Consider the following 26,320-nt stretch of genomic DNA (forward strand, 5'->3'; position numbering starts at 1 on the left):
TGCTTTGGCCTCCAAAAAGCCCAAATTTGACATCCCCTAAACATTTTGTACAAGGATATGTTTAAAACCTTGTCTACAGTAAAAAAATCAGGGATGTACAACATTTATGACAATACATCACCACCGCTATTTTGCCACAGTTAAGCCTGCGATGATCCACCAGTCCTGGGCACAAGTTGATTATCATCTGGATGTTTGCACAGCAACTGACGCAGCTCATATGGAATATTCTAGGTATGTAGAAAACTTTGAGTCGGTGAATTTAAAAAAAAAATATTTGTTTGATTATCTTTAGAAGTTTCTGAGATATGATTTTTTTTTAAATTGAAGCAACTTTTTTCGATGACCTGTATTTCTTATGCGATCGATTTTATAATGCACAGAATAATTAGGAAAAATTACACAACCGATCTGCGTACATAACCACAGTTATTCATGCTAACCATAAATGACAGTGACTTACAAATAGTGTTGTGATTTTACACCGCTAATATTGCAGCGTATCTATGAAACATAATTACACATATAATTTAAGAAAAAATTAAGAATTTATTAAGCGATAATGATCATCAAGTAAAGAGAATGAAAAATGTGATGGTGTGACAAATTAAATGCATTAGCAGCAAATAAATATGAAGCAAAGTATTTTTAAACTTATGTATATGAATATGAAAAATATCTCAATATCAGTAGTAGCAATTTAGGGAGGTGAGTAAAATTATAAAACAGTACAATGAACTGAATTTCTTATTACTTCACAAATTTATACTTTTGTAATAACATGTAATAATTTATTTGTTTTACATAACAAAATAAAACTACAAATATATATATGTGTACTATTGAGAATAATGGGCTTAAAATTACTAGGTTTTAATGATCTGCCAGTAAAGAGAATGAATAATTTAAAATTTAATCAAATATTTATATTTTCAAACAAAAATCAGTAAAATTTTGTAAAATATTACTTAAATTTTTAATGATGAAAATAATTATAATTTCATTACTATTAATATTAAAAGAAAACTTTTTTCATACCAAGCTAAGACAAAAATTAAAATACATCTACAAATTTGTTTCTTTTACTTCATTATTACAATTAACTGTATATATAAGTTATCAATTCAAATATGTAATTGACCCTTCTATTTTAATTCTAGGATAAATGAGTTTTTACATACCAAAAGAATGTGCAAAAACTTTTACAAAATGAAATTATTTCAAATTTAAATTTACAATTTGTTAAAAGTTGTCTATTTCTGTTTAAAATATGTTAATTTAATTTGTTCATTTATTTTGTCGATAAAATAGAACTTTAAAAAAACATTATTTTATATCAGTTGTCATTAGCTTGTTCTAATAACAGGAAGAAAGATTCTGTTAAAAAATTATCATTTCCACTAATCGTACTGTGTATAATAGGATATTTTAAAAATAATTTTATTTTTATTATTTCATTTTTTTTTAAATTTATAATCTACAACCATGTAAATAACATATCATTCATGCTTGGAATGATTTTCTAATAAAAAAATCCTTGATATTCAACATTTGTATTGGAAATCTTTTATTTCAAATCAGGTGAGATGTTCACAAACTCTGATAGTTATTATAATAATATCATATGATTTACACACAATATTATTATTGACATCAATAATAAAATGTTAATTTGAAAGTAATGCAATATTTGGGGAAGAAATGCGAGAAAATAAAATATGTGTTAACCGAGTCACCTCAAAAAAATTTACTACAGCAAATAAATTATTGGAATGGGCTTAGAAAAATATATAAAATAAAAAGGGAATGCCATAGCGTGGAAATTAGCGATTAACTATTTAATTTGTAACAAATTCAGGAAATTTATTTTGTTTTTCATCAATAGCGGCTTTATTTTTAATCGCATGTAAAAATAAAGAGCACCAATAGATAGCTGAGAATTTTCTAAGAGCAAACCTAAAATTGCTAGCAAATTTTACAATAAGTACTAAAATCTTGCCTCAGCTACCACACATAACTCGAGGGCATGCAATAAATAAACTTTGGTAACACAGTTACTATTAGATAATTAAAAAAATGAAAATGTACAGATTCATAAGACTAAAGGCTATAGATTAGTCAATCTTTTAAAGTATTTTTAATTCTGATTGCCTTTTAATCCAGATAATGTGAAAATTTGCAAGTTGTTGATAAAATTCTTATAACAATAAACAAATTGCAAAAAATTAAAAAAATTCAATATAGCATTTTGTCTTGAGCTTACTACCTATTAGGTCCATTCGGTATAACTCTTTTATTTGTTTATTTATCGTCATTTGAAAATTGTATTTTTTAAGAAAAAGTGTGTTTTGGTACCTTGGCTAATGCTCAAAACAGATCATTATTAATTCAGTTTATTCATTTAAAAAGTATTTTAATTGTTAATTGTAAGGCAAAACCCATGCACTTTATGGCAGATGGTTTTTCAAAAAATTTCAATAGGAAGTAAAAAATATCAAATTTTTCATTTATTGAAAATCGATGAAATTATTAATTTATCCACTTAGTCTATGATATAAGATTTATCGGTGCCTTTTATTTTTACGTGCGATTAAAAATAAATCAAAAAATTAAAACTTTTTTCCTTAATTTGTTAATAAACAAATTAAATAATTATTCGCTCATGTTTGCTAGGACACACTTTTATTCTACATACTTCTTCCAAACCCATTCCAACAATTTATTTTCTGTAGTGAATTTTTTCAAGGTTGAAGCCTTTTTGAGTCTCTGTTGACTCACTATATGCTCCATGAGAATATTTGGTGCTCTATGTGCTTCTTATTCAAACATTTTCAAAAATAAAATTACACCTCCTTTTCATGTGAATTTACACGACTGGATTTCTTTCTGTTTTCAAAAATGTAAACTACACTGAAAGGAAACTGTTTCCAAATAATGTGAGATAAAAAAAATTTACTACTGAATATATAGATATACTTCTACAGTAAAAAAAAAACCTATTACAGTGTGAGAACACTAGTTCAAAGGTGATAAATCTAACTAAACTGTACAAACATAAATAAAAAATTTTGTTTTGCTGTAGGCAAACTTCTTATCAATAAACAATATTATAATAGTTTAACGTTACCTGAACTCGTGTCTTTTTTTGACTCTGGTACCACATTACAAATTAGAAATACGTATAAAGGAAATTATTTTATAAATACTTAATCATTTTACAATAATAACAGAAATCTTATTTAAAATCACAGAGATAAAATATTTATTAATATCTAATTTTATAATATAATTAACATATCGATTACGATTAACTCCTTAAGCAGGTCATTCCCAGTTCTTATACTGCAAGAATGTAATCAAGTAAAAGCTACATAAAAAAACTAACCAAACATACTACTTCTATACAATTTTAATGTTAGTTTATATACCTGCCGGTTAAAAAAGTACAGGATTTAAACTTAACCAGTTTTTTATTCAAGTTACATAAACTGACTTTATTTAACAAAAATTAATTTTTTTGTACAGTATATTCTTTTAAGAAAACATTTTTCTTATTAAACCTATACCTAAATTACATACGCTATCCTTCTAGATATTTAAAAAGGATTAATCAAAGTACCTTTTTGATTTTATGGAAAAAGAAGTATGCTAAATGATTTTGTATAGTGTGAGATAATATATATAAATCTGGATCATAGACAGTCAAAGAAATAATTGTATTTTGAAATGTGATTAAGGGAAAGAGTAGCAGAAAAGAATATTATATGTAGGAATTGTCTTTAATGAAGAAAAATGGCAAAAAAGGATTGCAATATTGTAGGTAACAGAAAGCAAACAAAGGAAAATGATGATAAAAAGACTGAGAAAAATGGGTGTTCACAAAACTTATTTTTATACATCTCTTACAACATCGCAGAAAAAAATACACAACTATTACTTAAAAGTATAAGTTATTCTAATTTCAAATAATGTAAAAATGTCACTACCAAAAAATATTTGAAACCATTTCTAAAATACTTTGCATTAAATTTTTTCATTCAAATTAAAAAAAATATTTTATTTAATAAAACCCTCTAACCAACACACTTGTACATTTATGATTTTTCAAAAATGGCACCCGACACGAAATTCACGAATATTCAACTATTGTTTTACCTGATATATTTGTAAGTTACTGTATCGATAAATGTAATGATTTATTAAAAGATTTCATTAATAAAGGTTTTTAACCCAAATGTTAAAAAACTAAGTAAGGCTATTTAGGGCCACTACATGCTTTAGTCTAGTCTTTCAATCTAGTTCTCACTTACCGTACTATTCCAAAATCTTTCTGATGATGATAATGGAAAAATATTACAAAAAATTAATCATAATTTTGATGAAGCAGTATGTGAACAATGAAAATATTGAGGATATGGAACAAAACAAATCAAATGTAATGATGGATTTGTATGTAAAAAAAAAAAGTAACCAAATTTTATTCAGGATGTTTTCCATTAGATATATTTTGAAATCTACAGAGGGGTCCAAAACGATGTACTCACTGTTTGCTAGTCCATATCTCATGACAAATCTGACTTAAAGTGACAATTTTTGGCACTAAGAGAGACTTATGGTATGTGTTAGAAATGACCACCAGCAGCTTCTATACAACGCCCATGGTGCCAAACTTCACACCAAACTACAGCTGTTAGTGTATCTGGCATAATGGCAGCACATGACTGTGACTTTTTCACGTAGGTCATTGATTGTTGCAGATTTTTGTCAATACATGTCAGTTTTGACGGTCCCCCAGAGGTAGAAATCCGGAAGTGTCAAATCAGGAGACCAAGATGGGTATTCAACAGCTCTCAACCCATCCACCCATGTCCAGGTAGTTTTATTGAGGTACAACCTGACATCTCGATGGTAGTGAGGCGGGCCTCTGTCATGTTGCATGTAAAAAAGTTCATCACCATACAGATTTTGGATGGCAGGCAAAATCCTTGTCTGAAGCATATCAAGATACGCCCACCAGTTACAGTACCCTTGAAGAAGAAGGGATCAATCAAACCATGCACTTAAAGACTACACCATACAGCAACCCCTGATAGATTCACTGCCCTGTCCACATGAGCGTGAGGATCTTCAGGAGCCCTGAAAATCCTGACTCTCCTGAATCACGTGGGCTGTGGACTCCTGATTTTCAGGAGCCCACAGGAGTACCGTTAATTTTTAATTGCGCCTCATCAGTCCACTCAAACTTCCCTGCAAATTCCTCATCCTCACCAACCATGAGCAGAAACCATTCACAGTACTCCATCCTTCGATCTGGGTCGTCACAGTCTTGGAATGTACGCTTTCCACTCTTCAGAATGTATCTTACACTTGACCGCCGGCTCACCCCACATTTGCATGCTCTCTGGTTCACTGATTTTTACAGTGATCGAGCAAAATGTTGCAACACCGCAGCACTGGATGCTGGACCTGTAGCTGTTCACGTTTGGTCAGATCTATCCTTGTTCCAAACTCTATCTGCCGCTGGCACTGTACCTCATGAATGTTCTTGTACTTCTAGTACCACTTCAGTACAGCCTTGCATTCAACAAATGAAAGTGAACCTCAGCCATTGTTACAACTCGATTGTCTTCTGCTGCACTAGCTAATATGACTGACTCATTCCACTACTGGCATAAATTGCCAGCTCTGCCTACCACAACAAATTTAATATCTTACAACTACACATTACATTAGTGAGTGTAAGTCTTTTTGTTTAGATACTATTTAATTATAAACAGTGAATACATTTTTTTGGACTCCCTCTGTATTATTGTTTCTGGTTTTCTAAACAAATTTGAAATGATTTTTTTTTAAACAAAAATGAAATTCTAAAAAACTTTGATATTACATTTTCTAACTAATATTTTTACAATTACAGTTTACATTATGAAATTATTTTAAAACAAACAAAGAAATCAGAAAATCTCTTTGAATTCATTTAACATAATTTATTCATGTATATTGTACAATAAGGATATTGTTATGTGGTATTTACTGTAAAAAATCTTTAAAAATTAGTTTTTGTCCTGTTGGAGATAATTGTAAAAAAATAAAACGGAATTACCTAGCTTGGTTAGAAGTCAGTGTTAAAATACTTGTATTTTTATTAATAAAATTTATAGACATAATCACAGAGTTAGATATAGATTTAAAAAAGGAGAAAATATGCACAAAAAAAGAAATTAAAGTAAAAACTAATTGGTTTTTTCTGAACTAGGAATAAAATTAATAAAAAAAAAAAAATTAAGAACAATGACTATATTTGTATAAATACTGAATTTTCAACATTATTACATATTAAAAAAATATTTAAACTCAATAAATATACAATGGTTTTTTTTACCATGCAAATATATGATAAAAGGTGCAACATAAAAACTTGACGGTTTTAATTAGCTGACAGCACAGGCAGTAAATGGAAGGGAAAATAGGTAGGGCCAACTTCCTACACAGTGCTATTTTGATAACAATGGAAGTGCAGTCGTGTTCATTGTATTAATTTTTTCAAGAATGGTGAGTCTTCTGTTACTACCCAGCGACACTTCTGCCTATATAACTGAGAAATGCAATTACACTAACGACACCATATCGGGAAAATAAATTTAAAAATATATTCAGTAATTAAACTGTTGTCTCCGTTAAAAAACAATCAAATTTTTATAATGCACCCAAAATTATTATAATCTTTATTTATTATTTTTAGTTATAAACCACTTATTTAAATTAAATTGCATACAAAAACGATGCAAAAATCATTTCACAGACAATTTTAAGTGTAAACATTCATATAATATTAGCAACTTATTATTGTTCTTAAGAACAAGTCACTTATTCCAACTACAACATGTATTACTTCTTTTTCCCACAACTAAAATGACTGATAATCTTATCGGTTCCTTCCTCTAGTTCCTTTGTATAAGACAAAATAATATATTTAAACATAATATTCTGAGTGAAAACAAATAAAAGCAGCTAGGTAAGGTAACCGACAGAATTGGAGTTCATTTTAGGAATAAAAGTAAAGGTAAGACATGACTGTGTTAGTGATGAAGTTATAAAATATTACTGAATTATGATGCAGCTTCATATTTGTTATGTAATGAAATATTACATCCGATACTGTTTGGAATAGTCTATACGTTGGTTGTTTATGTTAAAAAAAAAAAATTGGCCAATAATATTATACATACATGGTCTTTTATTATGCATATATATATATATATATATATATATATAGGATAATTTTATTATTATCAATATTAATATAAAATAGAGTAATAAAACATCGTCTCAACCGAGACATCTTTAGATCCTTTGAGATCAATTTCAGTCTTGATTTTTTAACACAACTTAGACGCACATTTTTCTAATGCGATTATAATAAATCTAAAAATGAAAAAATAGATGGAGATAGGTAAATAATATTAACCTTTATAAATATACAATTTATCCCTGATTTTAACGTCAATATTTGTTCATTTTATAAAACTCTCCTATGTTTTTAATACGATTAAATAAATTTACAGTGTGAAACAATTAAAAGAAAATAATAAACAAATAAACTACTTGAAACTATAAAAAAAAACATATATCACCGATTAAATTCAGATTTATTTTATTCATTTGGAATATTTTATCTTTCTACTACCAGAATCTCATTTTTAGATTATTTAACAGATTGACTACCGATGACACATTTGAATAAAGGTGGGCCATGTAAACCAAACACGAGTAACAGTTCAAGATTTACTTCCAACCCTTATGCTGCATTACTGCATCGCATAACAATGCATTACAAAATATATTTCAAAATTATAACCTCACAGAATATAGTAGTTTATTTACCCTGCTTTCTCCCCCGAGTGAATCATGTTAATTCTTAAATATTAATAGATATATAAGATAGAAGACTAAGGAGTAAAACAATTTTTGTTCTTTAAAAGAAAAAGTAAATTTAATGAGCTGTCATTAAAATTTTGATGATAAACAGAAACCATATTTTATGGAAATAATTATTAATTTAGCATTTACCATATTTTATTTTAAAAATTTTATTTCAATTACATTATGATTTTACAACAAGAAAATAGTTTCTTATTAGAAATCATTCGATTTACTGTAAAATCTAAAAAACAACTTCCTTTCCATGTCCGATAAAAATTTGAACAACAAGACTTATCAAAAGCAGTCAAAGGCTCATTTCGGCAGAATCAACAGCATTTACTGACACATTGTCATCAGGCTCATCTACATACATCAGGCAGAATATTGAACCTGTATTTAAAGTTTTAGAAGATTATGCTCATCGAGGGCTGTATTTTATTACTAGTTACTGCGATTTTAAAACGTTACAACAAAATTATTTAAATGTTCTTCAAAGATGAACCGAACAATTATCCAATTATAATTAAAATATTCAAATGCGATAGCCCGAATGGAAACGTTCTCAGATATTATATGGCAGTAATTTTTTTTTATATAATAATATTACAATTTTATAAACTAATACATTTAAATCATAAATAACACTTATTTTTTTACATTCTATAACAGAGAATTTCATAAATACTGTTCTTATCATCTATTATCCACATCTTAAAATTTCCCACATCGTAGATTTCTACATATGCATACACACATATTAAAAAAAAAAAATAAATATAACTTGGGTTGGATTGTATTTATTTAATCCAGAATTTTCACACACTACTACAATTAATATTAAGAACTTAATTAAACAAAATATTATGTTACGTGGATTTTATCCACTATTTTTTTTTAACCATCTTGCAAATTCTATACTAAATTTAATCTTATGCATCTAATTTTAAACATAATTTTATAATACAACTTAGAGTGTAAAAAAAATCAATAATTTTACATTATGCAGATGTAAATTTAAAAATTTTATAAATCAATCCGATTTTTTTCTACTGAACAGAATTACATAATCAACAGTAATCGAATTTGACCTGTCACCATCAAATTCAAATAAACAAGTTTATAATGCAGGTTTACCTATTATTAATTTAAACTGGCTTAGCCTGAACAACATTTTTTTATTTTTTTTCTTTTTTTAAAGTACATAATTTGTTTTTCCATGTGTTATTTTTTTTTTCCTATTTACTACAATTTTTTCTTCTAGTAGTTGTCATTCTATAAATAGTCAATAATTAATAATTAATTAAGAGAAATTGTACATCTATTATTTCATTATTTTTTTCTAATATATATATACTTTACATACATATGTATACACACCTTACTAAACAAAACACTTTGTCAATATATTATTAATTGGCCTCCTGTGCCGAAAACAACAATCTTCACTTTCATATCGATATATTTCTGATTACGTTATAAACTGGATTATGGTGTTTATAACGACGATGATGACAAAGAAGATGTTAATAATGATAACAGCGATAAACAACGGCAATGAAGATGAATACAGCGGTTGGTACGATGATGCTGCTGGAACCAGGTAGACCACAGGTATTACTTACATCTGTAAAAAAAAAAAAAATTGATAAAAGAAAAATGTAAACAATAACAATCATTGTTCAATGCAACAAACGGTTATTCCAAAATTAAACTATTAAACTTCTATAATTACACCACTTAAATTTCAATGTAACAAAATTGTCATTGCAGAAGAAAGACTGTTTTCTTTTTCTCATAAAACCATAAATTAATAAACAAGGGTTCAATGATTAAAGAAATGAATGACTGTAGAAAGATAATTATTTATTCAATAACAATGGAACTAATAATACTTTTCAACATAATCCCCCAGCGACACTTAAGTATTTGTCGCATATTTTTTATCAGCTTTGTTAAAAAATAGTAGTAAAAAATTCTTCACCTCATTGTCTAAGACATTTCTGTACTGCAATCTTGACCGGCGTATTGTCATAAACTCGGTGTCATATAAAAACTCTTTGAAAGGACCAACCAAACAAAAGTTTATCGGTGCAAGTTTAGAATGTAAGGCCGATGTGGTAACACATCCCACCCTGACTTTTGAATAGTTTTGAGCTGTATGGGAACAAGCATTTCATGCAAAATAATAAGGCATTTTGAAAGAAAACCAGGATGTTTACTTCTATTTCACTTTATATTTTAGATTATCACAAAAGTACTTGCTGCTGACTGTACATTGTTCTTCCAAATAATTGCAATAATTTTGGACTTTAGCAGCTTTTACTGTGAGCAGAGGACAGTGGCCTCCTTGTTCCCCAAATTTGTCTAGCTGCAATTTTTTCCTTTAGGTTATTTAAAGGATTGAAGTTTATAAATCAAACTTCTCCACTATCGATAACTGAGTGTGAAAATTCACAATAAGAGACTGAAGTCATTGAAAACATTTTGTGTCAGGTGATTCTCAGCATGACTTTAGCATTGATGCATCAACAAATAAAAAAAGATAAAAAGATTGAAGTGATTAAAGTCTATATTAATTGTTCATATAAAATAAATGAAATAATGTTAATGTAAATATATAAACATAAAAAAATCATAAAAAGACAATTCATAATTCCGAAGGCGGTAATGAAAATTAATTTTGAGCATACATTTATGTATATTTTGTTCAGAATGCAGTTCAATTGTGCTTCTTTTTTGTAATTAGTATTATTTGAAAATTTATCGACAGAGGAACGTTGTTTCTGTAAAAGAAAATTATTTAATTGTATTATAAATAAATTGGTGGGAAGATTTGTTTAAAATGATTCAGTAATTCAGAATCGCAATAAGTCCCTTACTTGTAAGTTGACGTACTGTGTTTAGTTATACGAAGACAGAACTGTTGTCTGCTTCAGTTAACAATTTTTTTTTTTTTCAGCAAAGATTGCATATTCATAAATAGAAACACAAGAATCGAATAAGATATTAATTTTCTAAATATAGGTCTACACGATTCATACTTATAAACACCAGAGAATGATCTGACAGCCCTACAAAGAATGAACCCTAACAGACTATTTGCACACTTTAAAAACCTAAAAAATAATAACAACTGACTAGAGAAACTGAGAGAGACAGAAGAAATGAAAATAATTCAGGAAGACTACAAAGAACATTTACGTGAGAAAGAATTGCAAAATATCTGTTTCCAGGAAAACAAAAACCACGCAAGAAATATTTTTTACCCGGACAGAAGAAAAAAGTAAAATACTGGAAAACGATGAAGGAGATATGGAAGAAAAAGAAACTGAACAAGTGAAATAACATGTATATAAAAAAAATTTGATCTAACAAGCGAGATTAGAACTACAATTTAACCAAACATAAATCATGTAAATTTTCTGATATTAATATAGTTAATTAACCCCCTTACTGGTTTTTGACAATATAATTTGTCAATAACTACCTTGATAAAATAATTTATCATCCGCTTTTTTGCTGAAAAGTGCTACTGACGAAATGATTTGTCAATATGAATTGACTTTATTCATTATGTTTGTTGATATCTTGCTGCAATGTGCAAGATTAAAAAAATTTTTAATCTTTTTAATTATTATGACTATGTGTTTTTATATATTTACAACTATAAGTTTTAAATTTTAATGTGTGATTTATAAAAAGAATATGTTTTATTAACTGATGATGAGGGAAACCTTCGAAAGCGCTTTTATATAATAACAACATACTTAAGGTGAGGCATTATTGAATTCTGTACTCTTGATAATTTATCTTAACTTTTTCAATTGGATTAAGGGAACCTTTAGTACCAATTATCAGCACTTTCATCAAAGGAGTTTCTGAAAGCCCTGTTGTTAACGATGACCATTCTCCAAAAGGTTAGGAAACCATTTTAGCACGTAGATGAATAATATCTAACTTTTTCCCCTGTGACATGATAAGTGTTTTTTTATGAGGCGATTTGCAAAATTTTATTATTTTGTATGTTGTGTCTTTATGTAACTTATATCTATGTATGAATAACTGTGAAGTCTGTTCAATTTAGTATTTATTGCAATCAGTTCAATTAATACACATTAAACGGGTATAAATTAAATATATTCTAATATTTCTCTTTAAATGTGTATGAGTATACATTTATTTTGACACGTTTACCTTAACATATCTAGTCATCCTACACAGTACAAACAACAAACATGCTGCTAGCTTTCTTACACAAAGTACACGCATCTTTAACAGCTGATAGACTAACCTGAAGATTCAATACAGTAAAATATATGACAATATTGATGACCACATTCTCATTTACAGACAACATGCTGCATAAAATAAGAAAAAGATACACATAGTAATAGGAAATGCATAACAGACATCGACATTTTGCTAAGAAACATAAACAGACAGTCATACAAAATTTCATATTTTGAGGAAAAAAGGTTTACGTGCGTCGCTTTCAAAATTACAATCAAAGTACACAAAATTATAAAGAAAACTAATAAAACAATACAACAACAAACACAGTAGCAATCCAATAGGATAAAATTTTTACAATAATAATTATACTAAATATAATACATTAGACAGAACAACAAAAATGTTGCTTCCATTATCTCTTTCTGAAGTTAATGCATGCTATAATGTAATCTAAGAGTTATATAAAATATGAGCAAAAAGAGAAATCATAATTTTTTACCACATTCTGACAAAGCTCGTTTGTGATGAGTAAATAATCCCACCAAAATTGACACTTATTTTTATACATGTTATCACTTAATGTACACAACCTTCGCTTAAAATGCAAAAAAATCTCTCCCGCTGTTTACCTGGCTCAATCAAGAGAAACCGTAGTTAAACCTTGATCAGAGCATCATAACAAAGTAACAATTAATTATTTGTAAACACATGAAATAATAGTAAAGTAAATAAATGAAATATACATTAAAAATAACAACAAAATAATTCACAATTCAAAACGTGTTAATAATATAATTACTGAAAATAAAAGTTTATATTTATGAACATGTTGAATGGAATACAGAAAGTTCAGGATTTTTTTGATATTTTAATTATATTATTTAATTTATATATTAATTATTTATATATTTTTAATTTATATTATTTATCATTCTGAAAAATGACAGAATGATATCTGTATAAAAGAAAATGACAAGGTAAGAAGATTATTAAATAATTCAATGATCTATTAAAAATCGTAATAATTCCTTTTCTCGCAACCCAAAGTATTGTGCTAAACTTAAACCATTATCAAATATTTATTAAGTTTATGTATATTCCATTTAAAATATAATATATTTTGGAGTTCCCTTAAAAAATCACAAGTTTTTCTAAATTCAAAAATGGGCTGATCAGTACCCATAAGTATGAATATGTAGATTGATATTTATAAAAACAAGAATGCTTATGTATCCTTTTGTTTATATTTATGAATATATAATCTTTGCCGAAGAGAATAATCACTAATTAAATTAATCGCTTATTAAAATTATTATTATATCACTTATTATATCTTACACTTATTAAAATTAACGATATCCACTGCTATCAAACTGCTGAAAACAGTACTGTTTTCATACAACTCAACACAATACTTTGGCTTAATTAAAAACAAATTAGAAAGGAATTTATTACAGTTTAAAAAATTACCAAACCATTTAATAATTTTCTCACTAATTTATTAAAATACAATTAAACATTTTTTACAGAAATAATGTTACCTTTGTCCATTTTTAAATAGTACTAATTAAAAATAAAACCCCAAACTTTCCATATCCCATTCAACTTGTTTCGTAAATATGAGCTTAAATAACTTTCATTAACACCTTCTGATTTTTATATTTTTTTTATATTTAGTGTATTCCATGTGTTTACCTGAATATTATTTTGTGTGTATAAATAATTAATTGTGTTACAATGTGATACTGGTCTAATTAATTAAGTTTTACTGTGATTTCTCTTAATATATCCACAGGTAAATGTTGACACAATTTTTTTTTTATCTGTGGAATATCATATCTCTTTCATTTTTCTGTTTAGCCTCCCGAACCACCATAAGGTATTACTTCAGAGGATAATATGTATGAATGTGAATGAAGTGTAGTCTTGTACAGTCTCAAGTTGAATATTCCTGAGATGTGTGGTTAATTGAAACCCAATCATCAAAGAACATCAGTATTCATGATCTTGTATTGAAATCCATGTAAAGTAATTCCCTTTACTAGGATTTGACTCTTAGAACTCTCAACTTTGAAATCAGCTGATTTGCATTGACGAGTTCATAGAGTATCATATATATCCATCCTGTATGTGATCTATGTAATATGTTATTATGTAATGATTACAATAAAAGAATTATTTATTTATTTTAGTTGACAACTACATTAAAGAACTCTGTGTTATAAAATATTTAGTCGATGTTAATGGCTACTTACTCACACTTATAGATAAAATGCTATATAAAAAAAAACACATTTAACATGAAATATTTAATGCTACATATAGATTGGTTATAAAGTAACTATTTTAAATAACTAATAGTTTTTATATTTAATAATATATTATAATGAAACAGTTTTGTTCTGTTTCTTAGAACTTACTTGGGTAGAAATAGAACAGTACCTGTTTATCGGAGAATATGCTCAACCATGCTTTATATCACTTCAGCTAACGCAGTTAGCCTTCCACTACGAAGTGTATTTAATGATATGAGTTCACCAATGGTAGCTGGACCACTCATCAAATCTTGCTGTATTTGATCCTAAGAATATTACCAACTGCCATGTAAAGCCAATATGATCTGTAGAACAGATCATAAAACGACCCAGATGCCAACCCTCTACATCCAGGTTGTGAGGTTGTATAAGGTGTGGGGTATATTCATAGGGTTTACTTGAACCTGAAGTCATACCCTGCAAAATTTTCTTAAGGAAGTGGATGTAGAAGTTTTATTAAATTTTTAATTCTTAGTAGAGTGTTGATATGAATTTGACGCATTCTGATCAATATTCCACTGTAGAGTTCATGCTGAAATGCTTTGTCTTTCTCAAAAATTACAGTCATGGGGTGCTGATGTTATGTATTAATAAAATAGGTGATCTCTTATATTGTAAGCATCACATATAAACATTTGTCACTAAATATAAAATATGGAGGTAATTTACAACCTTTCTGTATACCGATAAAACTTCATAAAGATAATTTCTAAATTTTTAAGAACAGCAGACTTGATGTAGCTTTCAAAACTACCCACAAACAAAAAAATCTACATTATAAGACAAATCAATAACGGTGCTGATCAAACAACCCATAAACCCACGAGTATAAAATTAAATTGCAGTACCTGTAGTTAATATTACATTGGACAGACTGAGTGTATATTTTCAAAATACATGGGACATGTATAAAAAACATTACTTCATATAAATGATATATATATACTTAAAACAGGTGTACTAGACCTCCCGTCCTCCTTTTCTAAAATTGAAGGAAGTGATTTTTCTGGAAGATGCAAAAAAATTCTGGTTTTGACCACGCTAACTAGATTAGACGTTAATTTTTTTTAAATGGGACACACATATTTGCACCTCGAATTTGGATTCTAGAGACATACATAAGTCTTGCCCGAAACATTTTTCCATAAAGTGGTATCTTTAACCTCTAAATAACCTTCGAACGAACTTTACCTAGTCCTGAATTCCTTTCAAAAACTCTTTTAAGCACCAAAAACTTTATATTTATAAAACTTGTAAACACTATAAATAAACAGGATGTATCATTAAGCTCTCCCGGGACTTTTATAACCTATTCTGTATGTGAAAATAATGGAAAAAATTCATACAAACATATGTCCTAAAAAGGATTGTTTGCAAGTTACGGCTTGTGCAAAATTTCACTCGGATTTCAGCTACCCAGATGAAATGAAATCGTATTGAAATTTTTAGGAAGTTAATTAAGGGACAAAATTAGTGATTTCTTATGGCTTTTAACTTGAAAAATCTAATAAAATAGGTCCCAGAATGATAATAAGCTGTACTTATTTACAACAGAGAAATACACGATGTGGTATTCATTTTGGCTGTCTGTAATGGTAATGCTACAGCTGCTGCAGTAGAATATGAAATAAGTTTTCCGAATCGCAGGATTCCAGATTCCAAAAAACCAAATCGGCATGACGTTTTGCTATCTTCTGGAGAAAGGTTCACTACCTAGTATTTGTACCAGTTATGAAAGACTTGACCTTTGAACACGACCGTTATTGATGAAATTATTATTGATGCAGTTCAACGCAGTCCAGCACGACATCTTTCTAAGTTGATCAGCATTTCACATTCGATTGTTTGTAGGACACTAAAACAAAACATGTTTTATCCTCATCATTAACATCCAGTTCAACATATACACCCAGGAGACAGTCTGCTTTGCTTGGAGTTCTAAAACTGGTGGAATACAAATCAACAACTCTACAAGTATGTTTTGTTTACAGACAAGGCTAATTTCACTCGAGATGGTGTCAAAAACTTATACAATGGGCATACTTGGGCAGAAGTAAACTCTCATAAAACAGTGGAAGGCAATCATTGTTCACCACAGACTTAGCGTCAATGTACAGTGCGGCCTTCTTCACAATCAGCTGTTTGGACCATTCATATTGCCTAGCCGCTTAAATGCTGAGGTCTACTTGCACTTTCTTTAAGAAAGAAAGTTTGGTGCAGTTGCCTGAAGATGTTCCTCTAGCACCAAACGCAAAGTATACTTCCAGTACGATGGCACGACTCCCCATTCCTCTTGTCCCGATTCCACTCTCTTAAATCATCATTTTCCAGAAATGGATTGGTGGTGGAAGTTCACTTTCCTGGCCACCAAGATCACCTGATCTAACTCCTTTAGATTTTTCCATCAAGGGATGAATGAAAAATATTGTATGCAAAACAAAAATACATTCTCATAAGGAATTAATTGTCCACATTTTGGATGCTGCTGAGCAACTCAAGGACAGTTCTGATGAACTAATAAAGGGGAAGGAAAGCAGTACAGAAGTGTGCCAACAAATGTGTTGAAAATGATGGGTTCATTTTTGAACATTTATTATAAACTGGTATGTATAACGTACCTTGGTCTGGTGTACTGTTTCTAAATTGAATCCGAATTTTTCTAACTTTTCTTAGTTTTATTCAACTTATCTTACATCATTTTGTTCAAAGTTAAATTCTCTAAGATTTTATAAAGTTTTATGTGGTTTTTGCTTATTTAAAAAAGTTATTGTATGTCAAACATAAAAAAACAGGGGTTTTCCCATCAATTTATTGGTTTTAACCCAAGACTTTTCAAAAACTGCTGAAGATATGATTCTGTGACCTATTTTATTGGGTTTTTCAGGTCAAAAACCTTAATAAATCACTGTTTTCTTACGGTTTGTGACTATTTTCTCAATGCTTCTTATTTAAGTCCTAAAAATTTCAGTACAACCTCATTTCACCCAGATAGCTGAAATTTGAGCGAAATTTTTCACTAACAGTAACTCATATACAAAGTGTTGGGCACCTCACTCACAAAAGCGGACCAGAGTAGAGAAAAATAGAGTATGTTTTCATTAGAGGCTTATTAAATTTGTGAATCTGTTTCTTGATTTTTAAGTAAATCAAGAGAACTTTGAATTGCAGGACAAAATTGTCATTTTTGCGATCAGCATCATTGTATGAGGGTAGTATTTTTGGTGTTTAAAGACTCAGTCAAGTAATGATCTGAGTGCATAGTCCAACTGAAGTTAGATACGGAAGAGTTTTTGTGTGAAACCATTGGTGTTAGAGGAAGACACAGGGATGAGGTCTCCATGAATCGGTTAATTTGATTGTAAGTTATGGTAGGTGGTTGTGGTTGGAAGGGACCTGGAGGGTTGGTGTAAGCATATCCACGGCTCACTGGATTACTATCTTATGCAGTTTCTGGCAGGCCATGGGGGATTTAGAAAATATCTTTATAGGTTTGGATGACTACTTCCCATGTTGTCCGGTTTGTGAGAGTATGGATGAGACAGCATACCACGTCTTTTTTAGCTGTCCCAGATTTGAGGATCATAGGAGTGAAGTTTTGCATGCAAAAGGGATATGTTTTCACCTGAGGAAGTGCAACAGATTATGCTTGAGGGTGCAAGTAATCGGATAGTCATAACAATATTAGCCAGGAAGGTAATGCAGGAGCTCTACACCTGGGAGGAATCTTGCAGGGGCACGCAAAGAAGGGGTTGCCAGAGAGCATTTGGGAGAACAGGCTCTCAGCTTCACGCCTACAGAGTCCCCCGTATGTGTGGGGGGTCGCCTGAGTGTAATGAGGTCAGGAGCGCTCCTCTTATGCATCCGATGGTGGCCTGTGGTATGTGGTAAGTATGTTGTATGTCAGTGACTGTTTGACTGTGTGTGTTGTTGAGGGATGTGCCTATGATGTGATTGTGTTGCTGTTGTATGCCGAGTAAGTTTTGACAAATGCGGTTGTTGTTGAAAGGATTGTTAACGGCGTGTGTAGCTTGTGGTTGCTGTTAAGTTGTGTGTGTGGTGTGCTTTTGCCTTATGCCATCTTGTTTGTGTGTGTGATTTTCTGAGTGGTGTTTGATAGCGTGTATGGGCATTTTACTCCCTTCCTGATGAAATGCACACAAGCTGTACTAGGAAGGGGGCAGCCAGAGGTGGAGGTTTAGTCAGTAGAACGCAGAAATGCAATACGCTGCTAATATCACCTTGTGGAACCTGTCAGCAAGTTCGACACTGCTTCAGTGACCGTAAATGGGATTCCTCCACCTCTTTAATAATAAAAAAAAAAATAAGAAAAAAGTGATTTTGGTTGGAAGAGGCCATATGAATGCGATGGTAGATTGTCTAAATACACTGATGGAAATGTCTACCAAGCATCTGCATCATCGGCATCCTGACAAGAGGCCATGACTGTTTTGTGTTATAGGTTTAGAGGGTTTAAAATATGACCTCCAGTAAAGCCTAGGACCTCCATCAAGACTAGGAATGGTGTGGTGACCGGGATTGTGACAAGGTGGGTGGGTGTCTTCCTGTTTTGGGATCAGGATATATTCTTAAAACATAACAATATCCACTTCACCCAACCAGACAACGGAACTATTTTTGTGTAACTAAACACAATACTTCAACTTATGAAAAAGGGGTGTATCACATATTAATAAATTACTGAACCGTTTAAAAAATTTCCATACCGATTAATTAAAGAAAATATAATTAAAAAGATTTTCTTGGAATAATATTACATTATTGATGAATTTCTAAACGATAGTAATTAAAAAAAAAAGTAAAGATTTATCTGCATCCCATTCAACATGTACATAAATATGTGCTCAAAATAATTTTCAATCGCAGCTTCTGAGTTATGAGTTGTTTTTTACTAATTTTTTATATTAAAATGCGTTTACCGTACATTATTTCATGTGTTTATATTTAAATAATTAATATGAACTTTCAGCACAACTATATTTTTTATATTTAAAATTTATCTTATAGTGCCATCATCCATATATTTTACTACTATATTCAAATCTGAATAAAAGATTTATTTATTATTTATAACCAGGAAAGTAAAAATGTCGCACTAAAAAGTAAAAATAATACTTTATATTATACCATTAAATTTTATTTTATTACTGATTTCTGAGTTTAAATAAATACTTAAAGGAAAGCAATAAAACGATGTTGTTGTGGTAAAGGAGGTTACCGAGAATGGGTTCCAAGAATGTTTTAAAATATTTTATGAAATGAAGATTGGCAAAAGAATCTTATAAAGTAAATCACTTTATTTTTTTTTTTTTTAATATACAAAATACAAATTTTTATAATTTAATTCTAGAAGCTTTCTGAAATTGTTTTTTTTATATAAACTGTGATAGAGTAATAATGAACTATTTAAAGATAATAATTTTTTTTTTGTCTTCAGTCATTTGACTGGTTTGATGCCGCTCTCCAAGATTCCCTATCTAGTGCTAGTCGTTTCATTTCAGTATACCCTCTACATCCTACATCCCTAACAATTTGTTTTACATACTCCAAACGTGGCCTGCCTACACAATTTTTCCCTTCTACCTGTCCTTCCAATATTAAAGCGACTATTCCAGGATGCCTTAGTATGTGGCCTATAAGTCTGTCTCTTCTTTTAACTATATTTTTCCAAATGCTTCTTTCTTCACCTATTTGCCGCAATACCTCTTCATTTGTCACTTTATCCACCCGTCTGATTTTTAACATTCTCCTATAGCACCGCATTTCAAAAGCTTCTAATCTTTTCTTTTCAGATACTCCGATTGTCCAAGTTTCACTTCCATATAAAGCGACACTCCAAACATACACTTTCAAAAATCTTTTCCTGACATTTAAATTAATTTTTGATGTAAACAAATTATATTTCTTACTGAAGGCTCGTTTAGCTTGTGCTATTCGGCATTTTATATCGCTCCTGCTTCGTCCATCTTTAGTAATTTTACTTCCCAAATAACAAAATTCTTCTACCTCCATAATCTTTTCTCCTCCTATTTTCACATTCAGCGGTCCATCTTTGTTATTTCTACTACATTTCATTACTTTTGTTTTGTTCTTGTTTATTTTCATGCGATAGTTCTTCATCTATGCCGTTCATTGTTTCTTCTAAATCCTTTTTACTCTCGGCTAGAATTACTATATCATCAGCAAATCGTAGCATCTTTATCTTTTCACCTTGTACTGTTACTCCGAATCTAAATTGTTCTTTAACATCATTAACTGCTAGTTCCATGTAAAGATTAAAAAGTAACGGAGATAGGGAACATCCTTGTCAGACTCCCTTTCTTATTACGGCTTCTTTCTTATGTTCTTCAATTGTTACTGTTGCTGTTTGGTTCCTGTACATGTTAGCAATTGTTCTTCTATCTCTGTATTTGAACCCTAATTTTTTTAAAATGCTGAACATTTTATTCCAGTCTACGTTATCGAATGCCTTTTCTAGGTCTATAAACGCCAAATATGTCGGTTTGTTTTTCTTTAATCTTCCTTCTACTATTAATCTGAGGCCTAAAATTGCTTCCCTTGTCCCTATACTTTTCCTGAAACCAAATTTGTCTTCTCCTAACACTTCCTCCACTCTCCTCTCAATTCTTCTGTATATAATTCTAGTTAAGATTTTTGATGCATGACTAGTTAAACTAATTGTTCTGTATTCTTCACATTTATCTGCCCCTGCTTTCTATGATATCAATACTATAACATTTTTTGAAGTCTGACGGAAATTCCCCTTTTTCATAAATATTACACACCGGTTTGTATAATCTATCAATCGCTTCCTCACATGCACTGCGCAGTAATTCTACAGGTATTCCGTCTATTCCAGGGGCCTTTCTGCCATTTAAATCTTTTAATGCTCTCTTAAATTCAGATCTCAGTATTGTTTCTCCCATTTCATCCTCCTCAACTTCTTCTTCTTCCTCTATGACACCATTTTCTAATTCATTTCCTCCGTATAACTCTTCAATATATTCCACCCATCTATCGACTTTACCTTTCGTATTATATATTGGTGTACCATCTTTGTTTAACACATTATTAGATTTTAATTTATGTACTCCAAAATTTTCCTTAACTTTCATGTATGCTCCGTCTATTTTACCAATGTTCATTTCTCTTTCCACTTCTGAACACTTTTCTTTAATCCACTCTTCTTTCGCCAGTTTGCACTTCCTGTTTATAGCATTTCTTAATTGATAGTTCCTTTTACTTTCTTCATCACTATCATTCTTATATTTTCTACGTTCATCCATCAGCTGCAATATATCGTCTGAAACCCAAGGTTTTCTACCAGTTCTCTTTATTCCCCCTATGTTTGCTTCTGCTGATTTAAGAATTTCCTTTTTAACATTCTCCCATTCTTCTTCTACATTTTCTACCCTATCTTTTTTACTCAGACCTCTTGCGATGTCCTCCTCAAAAGTCTTCTTTACCTACTCTTCCTCAAGCTTCTCTAAATTCCACCGATTCAACTGACACCTTTTCTTCAGGTTTTTAAACCCCAATCTACATTTCATTATCACCAAATTATGGTCGCTATCAATGTCTGCTCCAGGGTAAGTTTTGCAGTCAACGAGTTGATTTCTAAATCTTTGCTTAACCATGATATAATCTATCTGATACCTTGCAGTATCGCCTGACTTTTTCCAATTGTATATTCTTCTATTATGATTTTTAAATTGGGTGTTGGCAATTACTAAATTATACTTCGTTCAAAACTCTATAAGTCTGTCCCCTCTTTCTTTCCTTTTGCCCAGCCCTATTCACCTACTATATTTCCTTCCTTGCCTTCTCCAATGCTTGCATTCCAATCTCCAACTATTATTAAATTTTCACCTCCTTTTACGTGTTTAATTGCTTCATCAATCTCTTCGTATACACACTCTACCTCATCATCATCATGGGCGCTTGTAGGCATATAGACGTTAACAATCGTTGTCGGTTTAGGTTTTGATTTTATCCTTATTACAATGATTCTATCGCTATGCGTCTTGAAATACTCCACTCTCCTCCCTATCTTCTTGTTCATCACAAAACCTACTCCTGCCTGCCCATTATTTGACGCTAAAAGATAATAATAATAACTATTTAAATGATTAATTAGTTTCCTTATTTTAGAAAAATAAAAGAAATACAAATAAAAAAAAGATACTGTACGAGTTGTAATGTGGTTAAGCGTTTTTTCCACCATAAGTATTTCTGATACTCTGGTCCCATAGCAGAGATCATATAATACGTGTACATTATTACATGTACAATGTTATTTATTAGATTTGAAAATGTAGTGTCCTGAAATTCAAAATATAGAAATAAAATAAAAACTTTATTAGTTCAAATAGATAAATCCTTTAAAAAACGAATTATAAATTGAATTATAATTTTAATTTATTATTAAAATTTTTAGAACAAGTGTGAATTACATTTTTTTTTAAATTTGAAGTATTTTGTTGTACACTAAGTGTTAAATTATATTAAAAATTAATAACATTTGTATATCTCAATTAAATCAAAATATTTTTAGACAACTTTTATCCATCGCTTCAGTAGAATGATGAATTCTCAGTTTCACTGATGTTGAGTAGCAGCGAGATGAGCATCTTGTTGGCAACAATTATTATCTGTGTAGATAGTTGAAGACTACAGTATTTGATTTGTATTGCATTTTTTTATTTAATATATATTAATATATGTGTTAAGATGTTTTTATATAATATTAGGTAAATTTAGTTAGTTTTAGTTAAGGCTATGTTAGATTGATTTATAAGTAATATTTATAAACTTGAAAGAAACTTGCCATCATTTATCTGAGTAAGTCACAATTCAAGACTTACTCGCTATTTGCTGACACATATATAGTGTAAAATAATGAAATTTGGGTAGAGATACTGTGGAACTTATGGGGAACATAACTCGAGTGAAAGGTGTTTCCAACAAATAATTTCAGTTGTAATGAATAACTTAGGTACTAAATAAGATATATTCCAGATTTCATCAAAATTTGTTTAGAAACAATAGTTGGTCACCTGGTTACAGTATTATAATGATAATTCAATTTTCAGTTTATGAAAAAGGTCAAGCAGTTAGAAAATAATTTTAATCGACTGTGTTCTATTACCGTAAAACTACCGGCTATAAATTTAACGCATATCCATGTTTCAATCGGCGTTAATGAGTGATGATAAAGATGTAACAATGAGATCTGGTTGTCCTTTTTTCTTAGGACAAAGAATATCTGAAACGTTTAATCATTTGACAGTAAAAGTTAACTGTAATTTCAACAAAAAATTATATTACACACCTATCAAAATTATTTTTATAAGTATAATTAAATTGTTGGTAAATGAAAAATATCTATCTATAAATTAATAAAATTTAAATTATTACAGAATTTAAAGTTACAAGAAGCAATTTGTAATACAGTATAGTTATATATTTCTTGTAACTTATTTGAGATCTTTTACATCAATATTTCAAAGAATAAACAGCCCAATAATAATGTGAAGACATTAAAAATGAAATTAAGTGAGGTTGCATCAATAATTTTGTGAAATTTATCTACGGTTTCATAAAGATGTCCTGTTTATAAATAAAAATTGACTTTCACGATGAAGCGGTAGTATCTCTGCCTTTCATATTGAGATTCCAAATTCAAATCCTGGTCAGACTTGCAATTTTTTACTTTTTACAAAGATTATTTTTCATCAATCAGCAGTTGTAATAGGCTTCAGCCTGTTATTTTTATAAAAAAAAAACAAATGTTTTTTTTTTACAATAGGGGGATAAAATTGGTTCAAAATTTATTCTGACTTTGTACCATTTTAGAATCAGAGCACCAACCCAGCGGGTTGGTCTACTAGTGAACTTGTCATCGCAAATCAGTTTATTTCAAAGCTGAGATATCTAAGGTTCAAATCCTAATACTTAGTTACTTTTATACGAATTTGAATACTAGATCGTGGATACCGGTGTTCTTTGGTGGTCGGGTTTCAATTAATCACACATCTCAGGAACTGTTGACCTGAGATTGTACAAGACTACACTACGTTTACATTAATTCATATCATCCTCTGAAGTAATACCTTATGGAGTAATACCTTATGGTGCTTCCAGAGGCTAAACAGAAAAAGAAAGAATTAGAGTACCGATATGCCACTACATTTCTTTTATTGTTTTGAATCATATTTTAATAAGTTTATTGATTTTTTCTGAATAAAAACTACATTATCCCAATTAAAACACAATTTATCTTGTTTAGCGGTTATAGAAAGATTAATTATTAAAAAAATTGCAATTTTGTAATTTTATTTACTCCTGAACAACTGGCCAATGCCGATTAGAGTTTAATCGTGTTAGATGAATTTTGCAGCGTAAGAAAAATGGCCAGTCTGACCAGGATGAAAGGCAAAGATGTTACTGCTCCACAAATCTGTGGGGAGAACAGTATTTCATAAATAAAAACAATATTTTGTAAATTATAATTGAATGCTTAAATACGACAGAATATTTCTGTTTGTTTTTGAAATATGAATTATGTAAAAAAAAAAGAAAGCCATTAAAAATGAGAATGAAATGCTTTCAAATATTTTTTGTAATAAAATGTTTCTATTTATGTTAATGTTCTGAATCGCTTCCTGAAAGTATTGTATTTATATACACTCCACAGGGGAGCAATAAAAAATGTTAAATGGAAAGGTTAGGATTGTGGAGAATCATTTTAAAGAGCATTGAAAAACAAATATTTTGATATAAACTTCAGCTATGACAACTCTAACCAAAATAGAGGCCATTTAATTTTCTTTGGCTAATTTCAAAAATAGCCTAGAGTACATCCCAAGTAATGATCTTATAATGAAAAATAGATTGTTTTGCGGTAGGTAAATCTGCTAATTAAATTTTTCTGTATTTAACTACTGAAAGGTTATGTAAGGTTTTCATATATATATATATATATATATATATACATCAAAGACAAAAGTATAAAAACCATTTACCACCAAGAGTACAGAATTTGATAATGCTTCTTACTTTTATGTACAAATATAAAACCCTCTATCATACTTTTGAAATTGCACTATCGATAACTAAAAACGAACATTTACAGTAAAAAACTGATGTCACTGATAACATTTTGCATCAGGTGTTTCTCAGTATGATTACTTTAGCGTTGCTGCATCAGCTCTGCAGGGCACTAACTTCAAATATCTTTTGTAATAATATGGTAAATATGTTAGTTAACTTTTCCTAATGTAAATACATAATTAATTTCATTTCATTAATAAAATTATGTCACAACTATCTTTAATCTGTATCAGGTCAGGTTTTAATTACTAATCTGATAAATATTCAAATATGACAAGTGAACACATTAACAACCGATTACCCAGAGTTTATTAAAATGAGAACAAGTTAAACTTAACTTATCGACAAGTTAAAATACATGCATTTCAGATATCACTGAAGTTTAAAAACAACACTTTTGCCCTCACACTTTTCCTGTGATAGGGGTCCCATAGCAACACAGTACCTTTGATATCGAAGTTTGTTGTCTACTGTAGCAATCCAGTCATCTAGCCACTTTGCGCAAAGTGTGAGTTTTACACAGTTAATAAATTAGGATGTAGTAACACTAGTAGTGAAAGCGGGTTGACTAAATGCGTCTTTATAGCAGCGGAATCTGCAATTCATTACCCAGAATCCCCTCATGGCGAGAGATCCAACAGAAACTCACTTATGTGTCGCGATGGTTCAACTCAGCGATTGCATTGTAAATTTTGATGACGATAGGATGTCTGCTTTGT

The 26,320-nt window shown here is 29.9% G+C and overlaps 1 long non-coding RNA gene across 7 annotated transcripts in view; it reads right to left on the minus strand.

The window, feature by feature from the left end:
* Nucleotides 1–6,282: 6,282 nt before the first annotated feature.
* The window catches only part of LOC142332385 (uncharacterized), an 85,922-nt gene continuing 65,884 nt past the window's right edge, over nucleotides 6,283–26,320 (minus strand). For all 7 annotated transcript variants that reach the window (XR_012758289.1, XR_012758285.1, XR_012758283.1 and 4 more), the window contains one exon: nucleotides 6,283–9,547. This is a non-coding gene — a long non-coding RNA (uncharacterized LOC142332385). The remainder of the gene's footprint in view (nucleotides 9,548–26,320) is intronic.

The sequence above is a fragment of the Lycorma delicatula genome, chromosome 11 (assembly GCF_047948215.1).
Source record: "Lycorma delicatula isolate Av1 chromosome 11, ASM4794821v1, whole genome shotgun sequence".
NCBI classification, from domain to species: Eukaryota; Metazoa; Arthropoda; class Insecta; order Hemiptera; family Fulgoridae; genus Lycorma; species Lycorma delicatula.